The sequence below is a fragment of the Patella vulgata genome, chromosome 7 (assembly GCF_932274485.2).
Source record: "Patella vulgata chromosome 7, xgPatVulg1.2, whole genome shotgun sequence".
NCBI lineage: Eukaryota > Metazoa > Mollusca > Gastropoda > Patellidae > Patella > Patella vulgata.
Window position 1 is genome coordinate 7,127,927 of NC_065885.2, and position 20,989 is coordinate 7,148,915.

The window sequence follows — 20,989 nt, forward strand, 5'->3', positions numbered from 1 at the left end:
GAACAGTTGGCTGCAATGGGCAATTAATACAGGGTGACGTACACAATATGTTTCTAGTCATTCCAATGGGACGTGCAAAAAAAAAACCCCAATCAAATACAGATTACAGATGCTTTACGCACGACCAAAGGACTTTCTCGTTGATTAAAATAAATACGCAAATACAATCTGTATCTAATCTAGATTAAATGAGTTTTTAGTGGTGACTTGAAAATTGTGAATCTTTAAGATCCTTTAATTTTTAATGGCGGAGGGGTTGAATGGACGAATGGTTAGTGCGTGCGCGTTGTATCAATAATGTTTGTCATATTGAGTCAACTGGCGTGGGTTCGATTCCCAGGTTGTACGCGATAAGGAGTAGGGTCGCCTGTCCAACCTCGTTGGTTTTCTCCGGGTCCTCCGGTTTCATCTTACTTCAAAAGACCCCTACGCGCAAGCAAATTATTGAAAAAAAACTGAACCATGTTAGTCCCGAAATGACAATGTTTGTGTCGAGAGGACCTCTCTCTCTCTCTCTGGCAACAAATTCCAAACGTTTTAGTTTTTTTTTTTAGTTTTTTTTTATTTATTTAATTCACAAAAATATTGCACACATACAAAATTAAAACAATAAAAGTTACATCAGTTTAAAGTCACCATCTAATTAAATTTGATATTGATTTTATCATTAATTTCTATATAGGAATTCATTGAAAATAGTAATAAATATTTATGTCGATTACTGTGCTTTGACATATACTGATACAAGTAATTCATGTGTTTAGTTAGAAGTGTTTTAAATAATTTACACAAATCTACCCTGGTGGCTTCATTTAAAAACAAAATTCTCCGTTTGATAATAGCTAATCTAGCAAACGAGAAAATAAAAATTAAAAACAGATTATTGGCTTCATTTCGCACAGGAAACCAAACAGTAACCACTGACGAAAATCATCTAGTCCAAAACCCGAGGATTGGAAAAACACCTCTATAAAATCTAAAATATATTCATGCAAATTCTTAACAGATTTGCAATCTAGAATTATATGCTCTAAATTTTCAATAGAATCTTTATCACAGAATTTACAATAAGGATTATTTATTTTACCAATATTATGAAGCTTCTCATTAGTCCAAATGATGTTATGAACAATTCTATAATCATTATCTAACGATTCTGAACTTTTATTCATAGCAAAAACAGACTTCCATACCACTGGCCAGTTGATGTCGTACCCTCGGTGCTGCCAATAAGATTCGCAGACAGGGGGTTCAAAATACTTATCCCTTATAGACCGAAGACGTACTTAATTGATAGATAGCATAGATGTTATCATTCATAATCAGTTCAAAATCTAATTCATAGCGTATAATATCACTCTTAGAGCGAATTATTTTAGTCCAGGACACTGGCAAACATTTAAGAATCAAATTATACTGATTTTCAATTTTCTCATATTTACAATCTGGTAACGATTCTCTAGCCATTTCAAATATAGCGTCAACTGATAAAAATCCTGGGATAAAAATATAACATAGATCAGAAATTTTGACTAAACCGGCTTCTATAAAATCACAGAAATATAAAGTTTTATCATCATATACAATCTGTGGATTATCAAATAATGGTTGATTGAGGATGTCATTATAATTATCAGCAACTGGCCTTTTACCATTATGAAAGTCATCCCACGAAATCAGCATAGATCTATAAAAAGATGGCAACACCTTTAAAGCAGGTTTAGAATAGTTAATAAATAATAATTCAAATGAACACAAATAATTTTTATAAAGTTTTAAAAAATAAGTCATAAAATATTTCCAGATAAAATTATCTGGACAGGATAAATATTTAGATAGCCAGTATAACCTAAATGCTTTCTGTTTTAAAATAACAGAATTCAGATTAAGACCCCCAACATCAGTACTACCTAAAATAGAAGTCCTCTTAATAAGGGGTGGTTTACCATTCCAAATATAGGATCTAATAGATTTTTCAATACGATCCTGAGCCCATAGTGGAATTTCTACAACTCTTAATAGATACCATAAAGTTGATAGACACATGATGTTGACAATTAAAACTTTACCACGTAACTGAAGCCCTCTCTGCCTCCAGAGATTAAGTATTCTGCCAATTTTATTAACCTTGGAATCCCAATTTGATCGTTCACACATTGCTTCATCCGGACCCAAATACACACCGAGAAACTTTGCCGCTCCATGTAAAACTTTAACAGGTAAAGAGTCAGGATTTGAAACAGAGGCACTGCCCGCTAATAAGAGCTCAGATTTCTCGGCGTTAATTTTGGCTCCCGAAGCCGAACAATAAACTCCAACTGTGGATAGAGCTTCATTTACAGAATCTAAATTAGATAAAGACAAAGTTGTGTCATCAGCGTGTTGAAACACGGTTGAATTATAATCACATCCTGGAACAGCAAAACCCTTGATATTCTCATTAGACTTAATAAGTAAATTTAATGGAACTGAGGTTAATACATATAACAAGGCCGAAATTCCACATCCTTGGCGAACAGAGCGAAGGATAGGGAATGATAAAGAGACATGCCCGTTTACCTTTACCGAACTTCTAATGTCTTTATACAAGATTTTAATAGAATTGATAAATTTCTCACCAAATCCAAATTTATGTAATAAATTGAACATATAATCATGAGAAACCCTGTCAAATGCTTTCTCGGCATCTAATTTCAAAAGATACAGAGGAAGGTCTTCAAGTTCAGCAAAGGAAATAAGGTCACGTATGTTAAGAATATTGGTAGCAATATCCCTGCCTGGAACACAACAAGACTGATCAGTCGATACAAGATCAGCTAATACTGTTTTTAATCTAAGAGCTAGTGTCCTGAAGAAGATCTTGTTATCAACATTTAAGAGACTTATGGGTCGCCAATTACGTAATTCATCTTTATTACCACGCTTTTTGAAAAATAACGAAATTGTCCCTCTCTTCATGGAATTACTGAGCTCTCCCATCTCCTGTATATTAGAAATAACTTGAAAATAATATTTTCCTATAATGTCCCAAAAATGCAAATAAAATTCGACAGTAATTCCGTCCGGACCGGGAGATTTCCCTTTCTTCATGCCCTTTAAAGAATTGTACAATTCATGAATGGAAATATCAGTCACAATATTTAGATTTAGCTTCATCTAACTGATCAGTAATTAAATCAAATAACTTATTTTGATTGGCCTCATTAATTGGTTCATTCGTATATAGTTTTGTATAAAATTTAACACATTCTTCAAGAATTTCAGGAGTTGAATTGACAAAAGAACCGTCAGATCTTTTCAAAGTCTTAACAATATTACTCTCCTGTTTAAATTTTTCTAAATTAAGAAAATAACGTGAGCATTTGTCTGTATCGAGGATGACGGGTTTTTGATCTAAGTATAGCCCCGTCACATATCTGTTTTTCATATTGTTCAAGTTTATTCTTTAGTTCATAAATTTGGGTAATTTTTAACTGTATTGGCTTTAGTATAATGAAATTTAATGCAGTCTGAATCTGCCAGAAATCGTCCTGCTCTTGTTTTCTCCTTTTCTGGGCATGTAAAATACTAAATTGTTTTATACGGTATTTCAAATTGTCCCACCATACTAATTGTTCAGTTTTATATAAAGGACAGGAAAGGGATTTACTAATTAATGATTTGACACCTTCACAATATTCATGTTCTTTAAGATACTTATTGTTAAAGATCCACAATCCAGGCCCTTTATCATAGTTGTTAAAATTGAGAATTGCAGTAACGAAACTATGATCACTAGTTGTAGTATGGGATATAAAACAATAAGATATAAACATCAGAATCGATGACGTGGTAAATATATAGTCCAATCGAGACTGCTTCAACACACCTTGTACGAATTGTTGACGCGTAAAAGTATCTTTGCCTGGGTTTTTCCTTCGCCAAATGTCAAACAAATTATTAGTAAACGCAAAATCAAAGAGATCCTTGGTTGATCCACCATAAGCAGACATATTTTTAGATCGATCAGCAAACCCGTTCATGACGTCATTAAAATCACCACAAACAATAGAATTTTCAGATATTCTGCCACCAATTTGATCAAAGAACTCTCTCCTATCTTTTTGAATATTAGGGGCATAAATACATATAAGTTTGAAGGTACACTCATTAATTTCAACATCACAAAATTACAGTTTTCAGAGTATTTTTTAGACACAAATAAAGCGCAGCCTTTAAAACCATGCAGACTATTTGAAAAATAAATATCACCACTCCAAAGATGTTTATAAGAATTAATAAAATTGTCATCCCAATGAGTTTCTTGAACGCACACAAAATCTAAACTTTTGCTCTGAAAATTAGCTATTAAATTACTGAATTTATTCACGTTCGTAAGTCCATTGACATTAATTGTAGCTACTTTAACCATTAAAATATAAAGTGAGAAAAAGGTTAACATGATTTTATCTTAAATATTTTATTTTGATTTATTCTTAAGGGCACTTTCAATCGAAACTTTCATACGATCACCCACAAGAGGATTTATGACCCCTTTCTTAATTTTACCAATTTTACTTTTTAAGGGATTATAAGCAACAGATTGCCTATTGCGCCGAGGATATGGTGACTTGCGTTCTGTTGAATCCCCAATAGACACCTGACTATAATAAGAATCTTCTATCTCAAATTCATTATCATCTTCAACCGTTTTATCAACATCAACTTCAGTTTCACTTATTGGCCTATCATCTAAGTGGCAAAAACCATTAGCAACTTGATCAACATCTGAATTTAATTTATCCCATATATTAATATTACCTACAGATCCACATGCATCAGTAGGGGTAACTACTTCAGTGACATCAGCAACATTGGGATTGTGGACAGCAGTTTTTATTGCTTTACCATCAGACGCTTCTGTGCTATTCACAATACCGTTATCATTACCGTTAGGTATTTCCGCATGTGCATCAGCTGTAAATATATTATCACTCGCATCCACGACACACTCGCATTTCCAATCAAATTCATCGCACCTCGGACACAACACCGACGCACATCTTTTTTTTACCAAGACCGGCTTGTTTACATCTAAAACACTTAAATTCTGGACACTGGGCAACTACGTGGCCGGATTGTAAACACAGGAAGCAAACCCTTTCTTGATCATTATGGCGAATACTGTACGACACACTATCAAAACTAGTAGCATATGGCAAACTTGAAATACTTGGGGGGAAATCAACTTTAATAAAACGGGTACCATCATATTTCCTTTTCCCATCGATATCGATCGTTTTCCTGTGAAGAGGTCCAACGGGTGTAACACCCCAATTTTCTAACTTTTTATAAATGTCATCATCTGAGATATAAACAGGCAAATGCATAAAAGATACTACCTTCACTCTTGAATCAACAAATTTACAGGGTAGACCCTCATCACCACATACCAAACCATCATCAGCTAACTGTTTCGCACTGTTACGATTAACTATAGTAACATCATATGAATCGCTGCACGGAACACATGCGAGAACTGAATCAACGCCAAGTTTTTTTTCAACTAAAATAATAATGTCACGCGAACGATATTTCTGAACATCTTTCACTAAGACCTTCACTGTGTTGTCCTTTATCAACAACTGAACATCCGCCATATTGATTAAACAATTTGACTGAAGCTGACTTCAGCCGGGCCGAAAGGCCCACAAAATAGTCACAAAAAGTTCAAAAGTGAAAACTATTACCTCAAATCAGAAGTTAAAGTTTATATACACATTTTTGCTCAATTTATATACCTATTTCGCTTTATATAACTTCGATTATAGTCTATTTACATGTGCATTCTGATAATACGTCTATCACTCATGAAATCAAACCGGAAGTCCCTTTTTAGTGGTGACTTAAAAATTGTGAATCTTTAAGATCCTTTAATTTTTAATGGCGGAGGGGTTGAATGGACGAATGGTTAGTGCGTGCGCGTTGTATCAATAATGTTTGTCATATTGAGTCAACTGGCATGGGTTCGATTCCCAGGTTGTACGCGATAAGGAGTAGGGTCGCCTGTCCAACCTCGTTGGTTTTCTCCGGGTCCTCCGGTTTCATCTCACTTCAAAAGACCCCTACGCGCAAGCAAATTATTGAAAAAAAAACTGAACCATGTTAGTCCCGAAATGACAATGTTTATGTCGAGAGGACCTCTCTCTCTCTCTCTCTCTCTCTGGCAACAAATTCCAAACGTTTTAGTTTAGTTTAGTGTTAGAAATAGCAAGCATGTTTTTGATATTCGATCTTAGGGATTACAGTTTGTCAAAAGTTCAGATAAATATAAGGGGACGAAATGATTTCGACATTGATAGACTGATGACAGAACTTTATACTGGAATCCAGGGTTCGACATTCAACCAAATGAAATGAAATGAAATGAAATGGGGTTTAACGTCCTACTGTTCTGCTCCTAACCTGGGCTAATGAAGACGGGCATACGCCATACAGTGTGCTATGAGGGAAATTTTGCCTGGACAGCGGCACTACGGCCTACTCTTATATCGAATTCCAACTGCCAAGGGATCTTTTACGTGCACGCCAATGTGTACACGGGGCCTCGGTTTTTCGTCCCATCCGAACGACTAGACAGCTTTCCTTGCCAGCCCCTCCGTCCTGCATCACTGACAATCTGGATGAACTTTCTCGGCCAATGCAGGGATCGAACACCCGACCTCCAGGCTAGCGAGCTAGCGTCTTTTTTTTTTTTTTTCTTGTAAATATGTTTATTCAATAAATATATAATCATAATACACTGTACATACATTTTAATCATGGAACAGCACAAAACATTCTTAGTTAATTAAAAGCATTATTTTTGTTTATTTGATTTTATTTATTTATTTTTAAAAACAAGAAAAAGGAAAAGACAAGAAATAAATTTCTGAATCAAAATACAGAACCATTGACACATTAACACATTGATGAAATAATAAATCAATAATTCAATGGATCAATATATTAATTCATAAATATATTTATATTAGGTTAATTAAAATATGTATTAAAAGGTTGTGCTATTCAATTTGAAAATTCAATCAAGATATAATTACACAAATTTACATAGTATGTACATATGATGTTAAAGCTATTGTTGCTAATCTGATATTCAGTAAGGGTAATCTAAGTCGATACGAATACTACAATTCATAGTTAAAAATCAAAAATTAGTTACTTTATCGTTTTTCTAATCATTTATATTTAAAAGTGGATTCATGGTGTTTTAACAATTACAAAGCTTAGCTTTTATTTACGTGCTGATAAGATTTTACACAATAAGTAGCAGACTAGATTTCTGCCGTCTGCGCGACGCTGTGTCCCAGTTAATGACCTTAACTGTGGACTGTGCCAGGTATGCAAGCCTTTACCTTCCAGTTCTATTTTAACACTATACATCATAGAAGTCTTGTTCTTCCAGTGCTCTTACAATTTAACACTGAAAAGGGCTATTGTAAACCTGTTAAGGCAGAATTCTCTGGAGATAAATAATTTAACACAACTGTATTACCTACATCTTTATTGTTTTGTTTGTTAGTCACTAAATATAGTAAATTTTGGGACATAGAGGTTTGTCATTTAAGTTTGAAGCCTATTTTCATGTGAACAATGTTCAACAATTGTCACTCCAAGGAGATTATGAATTGATAATGTTTGATTCTTAACATGTATATAACATTTTCTCTGCACATTATTACCTTAATATAGTTCTATTTTGGCACTATTATATTTTAGCTTAAAGTCATCAAAAAATGCAGTATATTTATATGTTTAAGATTTTTATTAAAGTTTGAAGCACATATTCTCGTTGACACTGACTGGTCATACTGTCATAATATAATATATTTCATTTTTTTTTTCCTACCGGATAATTTATGTTTTGATATTAAATATTAATTATTTCCAACCATTGCTATTTCTGTATATGTTTTAAAGGATTTTTTGCTTTCCCAATTAATAATCTAGAATTACACTTCTGTCGTAATCTTATTAACGATCATTAACGATCATTCGTGTAAATTATTATTTTTCTCACACTTTTGCAATTTAAGTTTAAAGTCACCAAATTTGTATGATTAGGATTTTTTTTTTTTAAAATGTAAAACAGTAAGGTTCTTATATTAATATTTGGAAGAAGTGTAATGGGTTTTAACCTCTCAATGATCTGTTCCCACTAGCTCAGGAAAAGGAAATGAAATGAAATATGCTTTAACGTCCTATTGTTCTGTTCCGAACTGGTCGGCCTACTCTTATAATGCGTTTCAACTGCAAAGGAATCTTTAAACGTGTATGCCAAGGTGCACACAGGACCCCAGCCACTCTTTCCATCCGAATGACTAGGCATGTCCCCGCGCCACTGTCAAGGGGAAACCGTCAATAATTTATGTTATCATCAAAAATATTAATTATCTCTATCCATTATATAAAATTTTCTCTTCACATTATTACTTTGATACAGTTTTTTTTTTTTTTTAAATTATACTTAGGTTTAAAATCCCCATATATCGAACTATATTTAAGATTACGGTTTAAATTAAAGTTTGTCCTAAATTTTTTCATTGACATTGACTGCATAGTGTCATGTAATAAATTTTCAAATCTTAGCTTACTGACTAGTTTCTGTTGTGATATTAAATATTATTTATCTCCATAAATGTTAGTTATATACATGTTTTAAAGGATTATGGTGTTGTAACAAAGAAACAAAACTAGACTTATACATGTTAGCTTATACCCCTAAAGTCTCGAAGAGATAAGCGAAAATTTAAAACCAAACAGTTGTAAGGTTTTAAAAGGGTGAAAGTTTTCGAGACCATCCGGGCAACATAAATATGCCCTAAAATAACTATAACCCTGGAGGGGTTGTCTCGATAAAGTGTTTCGAGACCGGGGGGCGAGGGGGGTATCAAAAATCCAAGGTTATAGATCCATCTGTTTCATAAATAAATAGAAGTGAGGGTTTAATAAATGTTTGTACAAATCTAGACTTACTATTATCAAAATAATTACTTATGTAATATAAATTATCTCTAAGTATATTTTTGAACAGGGTTATAACATTCACAATTGCATGTTCATTATCTAACATAATCATTCTACGCTTATATATAGATTCTCTAGCAGATGATAAAACAATACTGCATAATTCGGTTGGGAGTTTCTTTGTGTTATGATAAGTACCAAACAATAAGAAGGATCTAAAAGTACAGTCATCAATACTAAATTTCAAAATATCATGAATTATCTCCCTTAGTAGTGATTTTAGGTTAACAAGTTTATCACAATCTACAAACATATGAATAATGTTTTCTATGTCTAATTTACAAACTGGGCATATATCTGAGTCTCTTATCTTAACTTTACATAATTTTTCCATTGTCCAGATAATGTTGTGTAATATTTTATAGTCTAGATCTATACTTCTAGGATTCTTGTAATTCTTAAATACATTTTTCCATATTACATTAGTATTAAGTGTAAAATTGTTTTTCACCCAATATTCATAGGAAGTAGGTTCATTTACATAATTCTTTAATAAAATACTATAACATAATTTGGATGTAAGTTCACTTGAATTAATGTTCACATTATTAATATTTAAAGTGATAACATCTTTATTTTTCAGATCAGAAGTCTGAGTTTCAATAATAGATTTCCATCTTTCAGGAATTGATGATTTTACAATATCATACAAATTAATAATCTTATCTCGGTCATAATCTACATCCATATTATCCATATAGTCAATTATAGAATGATTGGGTAGAAACCCAGGTTGTACAAAATATATAATATCATAAATACACTTAATTCCTACTGTTTTAAACAGTTTAAAATCTAAAGTTTTATTATTATGCTTGATATATTTATTATTAAAAATTGGCTGTATAGATATATCTTCAATAGTTAGAGGATCAGGTCTAACTTTACAATTTAAATCATCCCAGGCAGTGAACAAATATTGGTAAAATACAGGTAAAGTTGATAAAAGCTTACTATCTAAATCTAGTTTTAATATATCTGTAGGAGTGGTTAACCCGGTATATTTACATATGTAATAATTCAATATATCTTTCCATATATACTTGTAGTTGGAATCACAGAATTTTTTTAACCATTTTAAACATAAAGCTTGACATTTTAATTTGACATTAGGTAAATTTAGCCCCCCTTCATTCTTTATATTAACAAGAGTGGTATGTTTAATACGGGGTGGTCTTCGTCGCCAGAGGAATGCAAGAACGGACTTTGTGACCTCTTGTTCAACATCTTTAGGTAAAGGGACCACGCTGGATGCGTACCATAGTTTTGATAATAGTAGTGACTGTATAACGGTTACTTTACCCAACAATGTAATTTTTCGTCTGCTCCATAATCTTAAAACTTGATTAATTTTCGATAATTTTACATTCCAATTTAAATTATTACATAGATTCGCATTAGATCCTAAATGTACACCAAGTATTTCAATGGAGTTAGCTACAATTTTTGCATCAACATTATATTCATAGTCTAAATATTCACTTTTGCCAATAGGTAGGAGTTCTGATTTTGATTTATTGATTTTCGCCCCTGATGCTTTGCAATATAATTCTAAAACATTAAAAACAGAGTTTACCGAGTCTATATCACTTAAGGTTAAAGTGGTATATGAGAAACTCTATCAAAGGCCTTTTCAGCATCTAATTTTAAAATGAATCCTTCTATATCTTCATCGTGGGTATAATTAATGACATCTCTTACTGAAGCTATATTGTCTAAAATGTTTCTTCCTGGGACTGAACAGGTCTGTTCAAGGGAGATAATACTATAAACAACATTTCTTAATCTTAAGGATAAACATCTAGATAATAATTTGAAATCACAATTTAATAAACTGATAGGTCTATAATTCTTTAAATCTGTCCTATTACCTTTATCTTTATAAATAAGTGATAAAATAACCTTTCGCATAAAGCGAGACATAATATTATTTGTATATATATGATTCACAACATTTAAAAATAAGGATCCCAGTATGTTCCAAAACTTCAGATAAAATTCAGGTGTGAGTGAGTCTAAACCAGGGCTCTTATTTTTAGACATAGTTAATTCTTGAAGAGTTATAGGTTTATCACATAAGTTCTTATCACTAATAGAAATAGTATTTGTTATATTATTGCATAAATTATTAATATCATCTATATTGTCAACATCTTTGCTATACAGTTTACCATAAAAAGAAGAACAGTGGTGTAAAATAGAACAAGCATCATTAATAATATTACCATCATCGTCACACAATTCTTTAATACATTTATTATTTTGTTTATATTTCTCTAGATGAAGAAAGAAAGAGGAATTCTTATCACTTTCAAGAGCATACTGACATTTCGATCTTAATATTGCTTCTTTACAAATTAGATCTTCTATTTCCTTTAGCTTATTTTCTAATTCTATAATTCTATCTAACTCATTACTATTTGTTCTTTCAATTCTTGCGTATTCCTTACTTAATTTTCTTTGTATATCCCAATAAATCTCTCTTTCTTTCTTTTTAACATGTTTTGAATATGACCTTGCAGTAGATTTGAATTTATATTTTAAATTATCCCACCATAATAATATATCATTTTTATAAGATTCTGATTTACATTCTTCTAATATTATCTTATTGATTTTTTCACAAAAAACATTATCATTAAGAAGTTGGTTGTTAAAACAATAAACGCCCGTACCTCTCCCACATTCACTAAAGTCTACAGTTATATTGACTAGACTATGATCTGATAGCCTGGTGTGTGTTATATACACAGTGTTAACACACGCTTTGACTAGTCGTGTAACTAAAACATAGTCTATCCTACTCATACGTATGTTACCATCAATTGTAGCATGTCTAGTGAATTGAGACTGGTCCGGGCGTTTATGTCTGTAAATGTCACATAAAATATTGGTATTTAAAAAAGAATTGAAAGCTAAGGATGACCTTTTGTTGGTGTACATATTCTTCGTTCTATCCTACTCATACGTATGTTACCATCAATTGTAGCATGTCTAGTGAATTGAGACTGGTCTGGGCGTTTATGTCTGTAAATGTCACATAAAATATTGGTATTTAAAAAAGAATTGAAAGCTAAGGATGACCTTTTGTTGGTGTACATATTCTTCGTTCTATCTAAATAGGGGTTTAATATCTCGTTAAAATCACCACATAATATACTATAACTATCCGAATCTATGTAGCTACTTAACTCATTAAAAAAGATTATACGATCATTATCCTTATTTGGAGCATATATAGATAAAATTGAAATAGTTTTTTCCTCAATTAAAACATTAACTTTAATTATTCTGCCAGTAGTATTACTATGAACATGTTGAATACATGATTTGAATTTTATGGAAAATAGAATAGCCACACCCTTACGGTGTACGTCCGGGGCGTTATTAAATAAAATTTCGCCTTCCCATAGGTGTTTTATGTTATTAACAAAGACATCGTCCCAAAAGGTTTCCTGTAGACATATAATATCAAGTTTTAAGTCTTTTATGAAATGAAATACATTATTAAGTTTAGTACGGTCCCGCAGACCGTTTACGTTCCATGAGGCTATCTTAATCATTATAATTATTGTTAAAAGAAAGGTAGACGAATACATGTATGCTTACGAGTTCAACCTGTAGATAATCACAAATAAATAAATGTATACTTATATTTACAGCATCTAGTTAACAGACACGGATATACAATGAAGGCTCTATAGATCAATCCATCTAAAGTGATACAATATCTAAAATAAAAATCAAGAGAGTGAAACACCAGCACATAAATGTATACATGTAGCATGTAAAAAAGTATATGCCCACAAGCAGCTACGGTTAGATCAATTTTATTAAAGGGGAATAACCCTTGAAACGTTAATGTTGAAAACGTGTAAAACATTTGAAAAGTTCTGTTGTAGAAATCTCTGGAAAATAATTCCTGGTACATCAGAGAGGTCGTCGAAAGCGATTTAATTCGTACATGAATATTCTGAACGTATCTGCACATATACACATGATCAAAGCTGGGGGACAAAAGGAAAGGATTATATATCAAACTTATTATTTTTTTGGCGATTTGGTTGGGATCCTGGATTTTACATTTGTTCCACACGATTTTTTAGATTCAGAATCTTCGCTAATTGACGGCAAGCGTTTAAATCTATGTGTCTGTTCATTAACCTTTTTCTTTCTATCTCGATTCCTTTTCTCTGTTTTGTAATTAGTTTCATTCGTCTTTTTCTATACCTGGTTGAATATGTTTGGAAAGCGTTTTCATCTTCTTTTTCCTCAGAATCACTACTAATAGAATCACTACTAACAGAAACACATACCTGTTCTTTTTCTATTTCTTCCGTGTTTTCTATTTCTATATCTTTCGTCTTTTCTATTTCTATGTTTTCTATTTCTATGTCTTCCGTCTTTTCTCTTTCTATTTCTTCGTCTACTTCACCCGTGTGTTTCTCTATCTCACCCTCTTCTATTTGTTCATTGTTGTCTGTAGTCGTGTTGTTGTTTCCTGACTCGGGTTTATTTAGTGGATTGTTTTTACAGTCGACTGTCTGATTACAAATACATAGATTTTTAGATTTATAACATTCTTCACATACAGTTAATTCACATTCAAATTTTGTGTGGCCTGTCTCTTTGCATCTATGACATATTATATTTGGGCAATTTTTAACTTCATGTCCCGTCTGTATACAATTATAACAGACACGGAGTTGGTTATCATGTTTTACATGGAAGGACCGACCATCAAACTTCGTCGCATATGGTAGACTCTGGACATGAGGGGGAAATTCAACTTTAAGATATCTGGTACCATCAGATATACTCCGATCACCATGTTTATAATACCGACGTCTTTTCTCGCTTTTGGGCTTGACATTCCATGCATGTAATTTTTCGTAAATTTCACCATCTTCAATATAGTGTGGTATGTGCATGAATGATACTATTTTAACAGTTGAAGCCACGAAAGTATATTCTAATACTACCCCATTTAGTCTGATGTTTTCATCCTTAAGTTTATTTAAGCAATCAGAAATTTCAAACGTTACCTCATAACATCCTTTCATTGGGACACATGCACAAATAGTATCCGTACCAGTGACTTCTTCTATAGCATCAATTAGATGTCCCGTATTCAATCTGTCATCAGAATATGGAACTATCTTTTAAATACATCTTCATTTTATCACTAGATTTCAAGCAGCTAATAAAGTAAGTATTTCTCAATCCAAGTCCGAGTACAAAGCGCAACACGGATTATACCCATAGTGTTTACAAGCAAAGCAGAGCTCGTATAAACACGTCCGTCCAGCTCGACAAACGCCTTAACCCTGGCACATTTTTGCTCAATTTATATACCTATTTCGCTTTATATAACTTCGATTATAGTCGATTTACATGTGCATTCTGATAATACGTCTATCACTCATGAAATCAAACCGGAAGTCCCTTTTTAGTGGTGACTTGAAAATTGTGAATCTTTAAGATCCTTTAATTTTTAATGGCGGAGGGGTTGAATGGACGAATGGTTAGTGCGTGCGCGTTGTATCAATAATGTTTGTCATATTGAGTCAACTGGCGTGGGTTCGATTCCCAGGTTGTACGCGATAAGGAGTAGGGTCGCCTGTCCAACCTCGTTGGTTTTCTCCGGGTCCTCCGGTTTCATCTCACTTCAAAAGACCCCTAGCTACGTGCAAGCAAATTATTGAAAAAAAAACTGAACCATGTTAGTCCCGAAATGACAATGTTTGTGTCGAGAGGACCTCTCTCTCTCTCTCTCTCTGGCAACAAATTCCAAACGTTTTAGTTTAGTTTAGTGTTAGAAATAGCAAGCATGTTTTTGATATTCGATCTTAGGGATTACAGTTTGTCAAAAGTTCAGATAAATATAAGGGGACGAAATGATTTCGACATTGATAGACTAATGACAGAACTTTATACTGGAATCCAGGGTTCGACATTCAACCAAATGAAATGAAATGGGGTTTAACGTCCTACTGTTCTGCTCCTAACCTGGGCTAATGAAGACGGGCATACGCCATACAGTGTGCTATGAGGGCAATTTTGCCCGGACAGCGGCACTACGGCCTACTCTTATATCGAATTCCAACTGTCAAGGGATCTTTTACGTGCACGCCAATGTGTACACGGGGCCTCGGTTTTTCGATCGTCCCATCCGAACGACTAGACAGCTTTCCTTGTCAGCCCCTCCGTCCTGCATCACTGACAATCTGGATGAACTTTCTCGGCCAATGCAGGGATCGAACATCCGACCTCCAGGCTAGCGAGCTAGCGTCTTACCCACTTAGCCACGTGATCCCCGACATTCAACCAGTGGAGCGACTTTAACATGGATGATATGTGTAAATACAGTTTGTAATGATCCGCTGTGTGGTACCTAATACAACAACTTAAAGTTACCTACCTGTATATACCAGTACCTGTCGTCTATATACAACAACCTACCTGTATATAACAGTACCTGTCGATCATACTATACATCAACCTACCTGTATATAAGTCCCGTAGAGAGGGAGATAACTCTTTTTAACCTGACAAATTATTTTAGTTCAGTACAGTTATATCAGCCCACCATTGTATCAACTTGTATCAACTGATAACACTTCTCAGCTGAATAATACAATAGGAAATTAATTTATCAAAGGCTCTGTTATTTTAAATATAATATTTTACAGGTTACACAAATGTGAATATTTACTTCATGCATACAGTTTACTATTTACAGTTTAAAATAGGTAGATATGTGTTCCTTGTGGGGGGGGGGGGCGTGTATAATATTAACATAGTCTTGACCATGTATCATATTAACATAGACTTGATCATCATAGGTATACCATGCATCATTATTAACATAGACTTGATCGTCATAGCTATTATACCATGTATCATATACTGAGCGCCATGGAAAACGCATCACTTTTTTTCCCAAATATTTTATTACTAGGTGGTTTTGTATGTATAATATAATGCAATACTATGAACTATTGTTTCACACAATGCTCCCAAACGCAAAAAAAAATCGGGCCGTGTGCACAAAAAAAAAAAATTGCACGAGATGCACATGAAAACCCAATATTCACGTGCAGCATTGTGTGTGAGCCCTTTAAAAGCATGTTTTCAACTTAATGTGCAGTACATGAACTGTGAAACGTGAATCTCCAGGCATGGAGAAGAGTAGACTGGCAAAGTGTACTCTTCAATGATGAGAGTGATGAGAGTCGCTTTCATCTTTATCACGCTGATGGCCGTCAACGTGTGTGGAGACGTCTTGGGGAACGTCTTGCAGACTGCTGCGTCTTCGAAACGAATAGATGGGGTGGGGGAAGTGTAATGGTGTGGGGAGGCTTCACATTTCATCACCGGACCGCCCTACACATTTGCAGGAGTAGCGTTAATGCTGTAGCCTACCGTGATTATGTCTTGCAACCAATTGTTGTTCCGATGTTTCGAGCGCACCCACAACTTCAGCACTTCCAACAGGATAATGCACGTCCGCATACCGCCCGTTTTAGTATGGACTACCTGGCTGCTAACAACATTAATGTCTTGGACTGGCCAGCCATGTCTCCGAACATGGCACCGATAGAACATGTCTGGGATGGGATTTGACGCCGTCTGTATCGGAGACCACAGATGCACACCATTGCTGCTTTAGAAGCTGCTCTTGTCCAAGATTGGAACAATTTGCCCCAGGCCTTCTTTCAAACATTGGTAAATTCCATGCGACGTCGCTGCACAGCGTGCGTAAGAGCCCGTGGAGGACACACGCGCTACTGACGTCTGTGTCGAACTTTTGGTTTTGACCCCTCTAACTTTGTACTGTTGATTACAAATTAAACATCCATAAGTGTACAAATGTGTTGTTATTGATGTGTTCCCATTTGAATATTGTTCACAATAAGAAGCAAAATAAATAAGATATGTTTACAGGATCATTTTGTTATACGAAAAACTAAGTGATGCGTTTTCCATGGCGCTCAGTATATTAACATAGACTTCATCGTCTCGGCTATACCATGGATCATATTAACATGGACTTAGTCGTCATGAAATGAAATGAAATGAAACGTTCTACTTTTCTGCTCCTAACCTGGGCTAATGAAGACGGGCATACGCCATACAGTGTGCTATGAGGGAAATTTTTTGCCCGGGCAGCGGCGATACCGCCTACTCTTATATCGAATTCTATCTGCCAAGGGATCTTTTACGTGCACGCCAATGTGTACACGGGACCTCGGGTTTTCGTCCAATCCGAACGACTAGACAGCTGTCCTTGTCAGGCCCTCCATCCTGCATCACTGACAAGGGGAAACCACGCCGGAAAATCTGGATGAACTTTCTCGGCCAATGCAGGGATGGAACACGCGACTTCCAGGTCAGCGAGCCAGCGTCTTACCCACTTAGCCACGTGATCCATGTATCATATTAACATAGACGTGATCATCATAGATATACCTTGAATAAGTTAACATAGACTTGATGTTCATAACTACCATGTATTTTTTATTAATGTCAGATTTCTTGGAGGATTCATTTGTCCGGCACTAATTAACCCGGGAGCCACGGTGACTCAGTGCTAAAAGATGTTGAGGGGGGGGGGGGCGAATGGTTAACGCGTACGCATTGGATCATAAGGTCTGCCATTGGAGGAATGACATCTCTTTATCTAATCTTCCATAATATCCCTTTTTATAAGTATTAACACTAGAATACGATACGTTAAAGAACTAATCCCGATAATTTTTGGAAAAATAAAACTGCTTGAATTTGTGTTAAAATCCCTTAAAATCCTCTACCCAAGGGACAAGCAACTAACTCAATATTTGTGATATGTTTTCAAACAACTTAAACCTGTCAGTCTTCATCTGGAAATGGAAACTGGTGTATTATGCAGTGTCTGGATAAAACCAGACTTTTATTTTATAAAAAATAATTTGTAGGTGAAATTTACCATTCATTATCAAGTACAGCACATGGGTCGTTCACTGTATAGACCTCTCAAGGAACGGAAATCGATTATCAGGTCACCCAACGAAAAAATTGACTCGAAATCTTGAAAGGGTTACGTGTCCGGTTAAGCATTTTTGATGTTCACGTCGAAACGACTCAATATTTTGAGCTGAAATTTTGAGACAAGGTAAATACACCATCCCTCTATATTTTGGCGCTTAAATTTCATACGTACTTGGACTTTTATTTTTGAGACTCTGTTCAAATTGGGAAAGTTCCTTTAAAGTTTAATACTGACACAAAATTAATATACAAATCATTTTTTTTATTCAAAATGAAATTAAAAGAATCTTCGTCGTGCGTGCAGTTTCTGTTCTTACACACAAGTAATATGGAATTTGGGTGTTTGTTGCGTGGCAACCGTTTGTTGTATATTGTAGCTAAGAACAAGTAAAAGGGAATGTGGGCGTATCTTGCATGGCAACCGTTTGTTGTATATTGTAGTTAAGAACAAGTAATATCGAATGAAGTTTATAAAACATTCATTATCAACTAATGATATTTCAGTACAGATACAAATCATAAGGGATCACGTGGCTAAGTGGGTAAGACGCTGGCTCGTTTACCTGGAGGTCGGGTGTTCGATCACTGCATATGCCGAGAAAGTTCATCCCGATTTTACGGCGTGGTTTCCCCTTGTTAGTGATGCAGGATTTAGGGCCTGACAAGGACAGCTGTCTAGTCGTTCGGATGGGACGAAAAACCGAGATCCCGTGTACACATTGGCGTGCACGTAAAAGATCCCTTGACAGTTGGAATTCGGTATAAGAGTAGGCGTAGCGCCGCCGCCCGGGCAAAATTTCCCTCATAGCACACTGTATGGCGTATGCCCGTCTTCATTAGCCCAGTTTAGGAGCAGAACAGTAGGACGTTAAACCCCATTTCATTTGATTTCATAAACTTTAAATTTGGATCTATAAATAAAACTTTATAAACCTTTTTGTTTTTGTTCCTTTACTCAAATCAAATGAAACCATATAAAATAAATGAGATTATAAATTATCCATATTACCCGGCCCCTAGTACACCAAACCTCTAGCTTCTATAGAACTTTATAGATAACTATAATGTCTTTTTGTTCAATCTGTCATAAATCAAGAACAAGGTATAGATATTAAGCATAAAATGTGTTATTTATGATACACTGTGTAAGAATTAAATCGGTTTATAGCAAGGTTTTTATTTGACTTCAAATGTTATATAAATTATTCACATGCCAGGCTAATAATAAACTAGATAGACCATCGGGTTGTCGAGAATTGAATGGCTTGAAACACGATCGCCATTTAATAATTAAATCTAAACTTGATGAATGGCTCAGATTAATGTAATTTGAATAAGATCCCATTATCTATTTTCAGATTAACCAACCGTATAAATACACGACAAACGTACTGAATTATAAACGTACTAAATTATATGAAAATATAATAAAAATTATATAAAGCACTATTTAGGTGCTATAAACTGTAAACTTTAAAATTGATATTTTTTTAGTGCCGATGTATATATAATAAAGAATATTACTACAATTAACATATATTTATTATCAAGACTAATTATCATTAATAACTATCAACCGACGTATATAATAATTCGGATAGAACGAAATACCGAGGTCGGTCCCGTGTACACATGCTTGCACGTAAAAGATCCCTTGGCAGTTGGAATTCGATATAAGAGTAGGCCGTAGCGCCGCTGTCCGGGCATAATTTCCCTCATAGCACACTGGCGTATATCTGTCTTTATTAGCCCAGTTAGAGAGATAGAGAGAGAAATGGGGTTTAACGTCCACTCGACACAAACTAGGTCATTTCGGGACTAACATATGTTTTAATCTTTTTATTTCAATAATTCGCTCTGCGCGTAGGGGTCTTTAGCAGTGGGAGGAAACCGGAGGACCCGGAAAAACCCCACGAGATTGGACAGGCGACCCTACTCCTTGTCACGTTCAACCGGGGAATCGAAACCCCGCCAGTTGACTCAATGACAGACGGTATGATACAGCGCGCGCGTGCTAACCATTCGGCCATCCAACCCCCCAGCCCATTTAGAAGCAGAACAGTAGGATGTGAAACCCCATTTCATTTCATATCATTTCGCTAACCAGGGCTCTGGGATTCGCTCCCGATGCTGGCCTTGAAGGTTGCCCTCTGGATTTTCCGGCGTAATCCCCCATGGCAAGGACAGTGTCTAGTCTTTAGGATTGGACGAAAATCAGAATCCCGGTGTACGCATTGACGTGAACTTTATAGAAACATTGGCAGTTGGAATTCGATATAAGAATGGACGCCAAAGCGCCTCTGTTTGGGCAAAAATTCCATCATAGCACACTATATATTGATAAAGAATTCTAGTCGAAACGTTGCCCGGTAATATACCGTTAAAGTATTCCATAGTTACTCGTGAACATGCCAGTCAATATACGTATTTATGCATATTATAATGTTTTTCTGCGATATAATTTAGCCTATCTCGTAATATTCACCATATGTTTGGTGCAATATAGCCCGGTTGGAGCTGAGGTGCCATAAAACCACTTTTCATTTCAATTAATTTATTGAAAGGCGACGCCCATATTACAAGCTTACGCAATACGTATAAATAGACTGGTTTTCCCGTTACTTAGTATAGAATAGACTACGTTATCCAGACATAAATAAACACCTGCTGAACAGACAATTGTGGAGGATTCATTCAGATAGTTACAACACTATTTATTATATTGATATATTTAGGTTATCTTAAACACCAGGAATTTATTATATTCGTTTTAACAAGTCGGGATTATATTCTTTATCGAGAATGGATATTCATGAGTGTAGAAATATTATAATTATTTATCGTACTTGATCTAGCTTAATGTAAATAGTAGTGAGACAGGTTATACAAGACT